We start from the raw sequence: 5,407 nt of genomic DNA on the forward strand, positions 1-5,407 counted from the left end.
ATAAAACAAGAAGCGGATCGTAGTTTCAGCTGCACGCACCGTTCATGCCTGCCGCGAAACTACAATTCGTGTTAAAATCAAGCGAACGTAAAAGCCTCCTGCGACACGTATGTAAATCCAGACCTTGGTGGGGCGAAACTGGTTATCGAAACGAATCATACCGGTGATAGACAAAAAAGTCATCTCCACCCGCACACAACACGCTCGATCGTCAATTTGTCCGATGGTCCATGCCTAAGAGATTTTGCACGAAAATCTCTTTCGAAAAATCAAGTAAGGCATCAGTAATCACATCTTGCAATTTGCGAATTAATATTGAATTTCACAAAAATGCAGTATTAATTGTGATTTTGGATATCGTTTCTTTCTTTTTTTTTTTTTTCTTTTTTTCCTTTTTTGAATTATATTTATTTCTTTGAATATGTACGAAATTAATTGTGAAGAAAAAGAAATTCGAAGTGAAACTTTTTATCTGTTTTTCTTCTATTAATTATTTCACATAAAGATAATTGATAATATTCTTATTAATATTTTAATATTGAAGCAATTTATCATACATAATAATGAATTTTAGAATATCGAAAATGTGTAACTGTATGACTGTTTAGTTTGATGTTATTCATGATGTTTTACTTACTTATTTATTACCTCAAATTTTATCAAAGATGTGATTCACGTTTCTTCTAGAAAATAAAACTGATTCATCTGTGGAAACATTATCAAGTGATTCACACGAACTGCTCTTCAAGATTGTTCTTAAATTTTTAACAAAATGTATTTCATGTGTTTTAAAATATATATTTTTAACAAAATATTTGTCAGTGAAATCATTAAATTTGATAAAATAAAATAGAATATGCAAAATTTCTATATACATTTACATGAACTATTAATTATCTGTTATGTGTCCGTTTTTGTGGCTACTTCCTTAAATTTGTAAACTAAATAGTGAACAAAATACATTATGGAAAATTCCATTTCTCCGTTTGACAATGACAAAATTTGCACTGTTCCTTCACTGATATGGATGTATATTATATGTACACACCCCTAATCCTCTTTCAATAAAGATTATTTACAAAGAAGATGGAAAAAACCGAAATAAACACGAAACCACGGCCGATATACATCTCCAATTTAATTATTTGATTTTCAATAAAAAAAATTGAAATGTAACAAACATGTGAAACATTAAAAGATTTTTAATATCAATTATAATTTATATATTTTTATAAATTTGTATTATTATTATTATATATGCTTATTATATAATATAAATATTATGTGATACAAATAATTATTACAAAAAAAAATATCCAAAATATAGATTTGGACAGTTTATCTATAAATATTATTATACAGTTATCAAATATTATTGAGTGATTGGCTAAAAATAAAATTAAAAATTAATATATTTATAAAATATTTGAACAAAATTTTCTATTTTCAATTTTTTATTTAAACATTTTCTATTTTGATAAAAAAAAATATAGGAAAGAATAGAAAAAAATATAAAATTGAAAAATTATAACAATTATTGTAGTATTTATCGGTATTGGGTATCATGACTCAAAATAAATCAATTTAAATATTGTATTATATAAAAATACTTTTTTTTTACCAATAATATTTTTTTTATCTCCTTTCTTTTTTAAAGTTTTATTAATTATCTTGTGATAAAATAAAAAGAAAATTATTTTAAATTTATTTTTTTGTAGAGATTTAAGAAATTAGAAATTACAGTAGCTATAATAATAATAATAGTAACTTGAGCGATAAAATTTTTTTTTACTTATTTTCACATGCAGAATGTGAATATAAGTAAAATATGTAGTTATTTACTTCATTCGTATCTAATCGAAAACTAGTTTAGTTAAAAATTTCTTAAAGTTGTTTTACTCGAAAACAAACGTCTCAAATGAAAAAATTTTATTATATATTTTGGACTTACTTTTTCACCGCATCAGAATCATCGCATTCAAGACATCGCATTCGTTACAAGAAATCCTGTAAAGATTTTTGAATTAATATTGGACAATATTTTTGCAATTAATGATTAACAATTGCGATTGAAATACGTAATATTTAATCACAGTAATTAATTAATAATTTGATGAAATATAAAGTTATAAAAAAATTGATAAACAAAAACTCAAAGAATCTTACCTTATCTAATTGCAACGTAAATGCGTGACTTTACTACTGTCGATGCTTTGGCCGCCTGATGAAACTAACTGCTATTCTGGTAAACTGACAGGAAACTCATTCATCAGGCGATGAATTATGGTATTATAATTGTAATATTCAAGATGATAAAAGTCTCCAGGACCTGAAATACAGATATTTATTCGTTAGTAAAATATAATAAAAAATATACGGCACATTATTTGCCATTAAATTACGATTTGGAAATTCAATTGTAAGATTCTAAGTAATTGTAAAAATATCAGACCATTCATGACGCCATTTCAAACTATTATAAAAGGAAATGTAAAATAAATGGCATCGGGCAAATAATAATCCATCGCATATATAGATGGCGCGAGAATCTTGTTTCACAATTTTGAACAATTTTAAATGAAATTAAACTACTAACTTTTCTATCGGTATATTTCATTTGATTCGAATAAAAAAATAAAAATGATTTACATACAAGTTAAATTAAATTAAATTATGCAGAAGTTTCGTAATTATTTTATAAAAATAAATAAAATTGATTATAACGAAAAATGAATGGAACATTTTTCATTGATCAATCCCTATTTTCATGTTTATAATTTTTTTATCTTAATTATAACCACATACTCATACAATGAAAAAAATTTTCTGAAAAAATAAAATTAAGACAAATAATTCTTCAAGGAAAGTTAAGTCCTTAACAATTACTTACTTGTAATTAATAAAGTAAACACATTTCAATCATTTTTTGATATCATTCTTAACCTTTGCTCTCAATCAAACATAAATTATGAACAAAACATGATAACTGTTCAATATGTAAAATTAATCTTTTAATTTCCCTTTCGATTTCTCTTTTTATCCCTTCTCAGCTATAAAAATACACGTATGAAACAATTTTTTGTAACAATGCATTTTGATGTAATGAATTCTTCACTTCACAATTTTATTTTCAATTTTAATAAAACTTGAATAGAAGATTTATAACAACACTGAGGATGAAGAAAATATCCATTTATATATATTTATAAAATGAAGTGGTCTATACTTTGAAATAGAGTATATAGCTTATAACTAATGATTGTAATCATAGAATAAATTTTATTTTATGTTATAATGAAACTTACATTGTATATCTTTCTGTCATCAATTACATTATTAAAATATCAATTAAATAATAGAAATAAATGGATCTTAAATTAAATAAACATTCTTATATATATTTCTCTTAAAATTTATTAATCATTCATAAGATTATTAATCATTCATTAATCATTCATACCTGCACAAATCATCTTTAATTTTTAGAATGAAACTGTTTCATTCCTTTGTTGACGTAAAAATTGATATTTATGAATCACTGTTCAAATGTATCATAATTTATGATAATATAATTTATGGAAATATATTATTTATATTTCATGGAATTTGAGAAAGATTCAAGGAGATGCACAACTTCTTATCTTTTATTATTCTAAAAAATCTTGTTAAATAAAAAATAATGATACATTGTTTGATATATTGTTTCAATAAATATTCTATTTAATAAATTTCTACTTTATTTAACGAATTATATTTATACTGAATGATTTAATAATACATCAATTAAAATTGAGTTAAAAAAAAATAAACATTTTGTTATCTGCATCAAAATATATTATGTTTTACAATATATTTTTTAATCAATATGTAAGTATCTTATATAAGAACTTTCATTTGCGACGTATTCTGTAAATAAATTATTATAAGTCTCTACAGTTTCTTTTTAATTAATTACACTCAAGATATAAAGAAAGATTGTATTATTAGTATTCTTAAATAGATACGAATTAAATTTGTTCGATCGATAAATTCATCCTGTTAATTACTTAATTAAGTGGCTAATGATTGGTTTTATTATTTCAAGATTAATATTGAAGATCAATATAGAAAATTAATTGCGAATATTGTTTGTATCTAAGAATTTAAATATTTTTGTGACCTCATCAGAGAATATAATTGAAATGACTGTTGTGCAAGTATTGTGTACGTGACCAAATTATCATGAAGTTTTACCAGTACGATTCTGAAATTTATCTCTTATTCTGTTATAAATTATTAACTTTGACAACTTCGGTTTAACGTATATAGGGATATTCAAATTAAGTGACATATTTTTTCAAACTCGAAAACACGAACTATTCGAAATATTTCAGATTTCTTTGTTTTAATATAAAATCCGCTTAAACATTAATCAATGAAAGAGAATAAATTATCATTCAAATAACCTCTTCAAGCTCCTACTCGTTTTATCTAATTTTTCATTACATGTTCGCCACAATAGCAAAGATAATAGGAATTATTTCATTAATAGGGTCTGCAATTATTTTTTTATTAGCTTGTCAATCGTTTTTGGATTGACATAAATTTATAAGATGTATCATATGATCACATGACGCACGTTGAAGGAGATTACCAACATCATGTGATTTCACATTTAATGGATTAGAATTTTTCCTGTGGAATTCTTTGAAAAGTGAAGTTTACCTTGACAACCTGAAAAAAAAAATAATAAATCAATGAAGTAAATCCAATTATATTAATTTTTCGAATATTTTACAATTTACATTATAATATATATATAATATACATTATATCACACACAAATTTTAATTCAATCTATTGAAAAATTTTTCTAATAGAATATATTGAAACCTTTATACAAGAATATATTGAAACATATATACAAACCTTTTTTTTCAATGAATAGACATCATAAAGAATGAATATTTCTCTTCAAAAATTTAAATTTAAATTAATATAATATTTTGTTATTAATACCTTTTTAACATATTTTTAATTATTGAAGTTTAATTTCTTGTCATGCAACTTTATTTCATTTGCATCGTTCTTCATCGACGAGTCGATGTTGATAACTCTTGTTATCTATATGTGGCGCGTGCAAAAACATATTTCGAAGAATCGATTTATGTAATTGATAATAATGGAGCAGATGAAATCTCGTGGCTCGTAGCGTGATCAAGAATGAATGGCTCGCTTACTGAATTGAGCGTAACATCCTATTCAGGGCATGGTAAAATTTATTATAGTGATCTAGGATTGCTTGTGTTTCAATGTCTTTAATTATACTAATGGTTTAAGAATGGGAAATATAAAAATATAAGATAAATAGAATTTTATTGATTTTTCGAAATTAGATCTACATTTTGGTATAATGTGTTTGAATAAT

The 5,407-nt window shown here is 23.7% G+C and overlaps 1 protein-coding gene across 2 annotated transcripts in view; it reads right to left on the bottom strand.

Moving 5' to 3' along the window:
- Positions 1–2,293, bottom strand: part of LOC102674332 (synaptic vesicle glycoprotein 2C-like) — a 14,437-nt gene extending 12,144 nt beyond the window's left edge. Inside the window, exons 1-2 of one of the 2 annotated variants that reach the window (XM_006611279.2) lie at positions 2,167–2,293; positions 1,952–2,007 (exon numbers count right to left, since the gene is read on the bottom strand). The gene's annotated coding sequence lies outside the window, so the exon portion shown is untranslated. The remainder of the gene's footprint in view (positions 1–1,951; positions 2,008–2,166) is intronic. The other variant, XM_006611278.2, reaches the window with a different exon arrangement.
- Between the last annotated feature and the right edge of the window lie 3,114 nt (positions 2,294–5,407).

Source organism: Apis dorsata, unplaced genomic scaffold (assembly GCF_000469605.1).
Source record: "Apis dorsata unplaced genomic scaffold, Apis dorsata 1.3 scaffold_86, whole genome shotgun sequence".
NCBI lineage: Eukaryota > Metazoa > Arthropoda > Insecta > Hymenoptera > Apidae > Apis > Apis dorsata.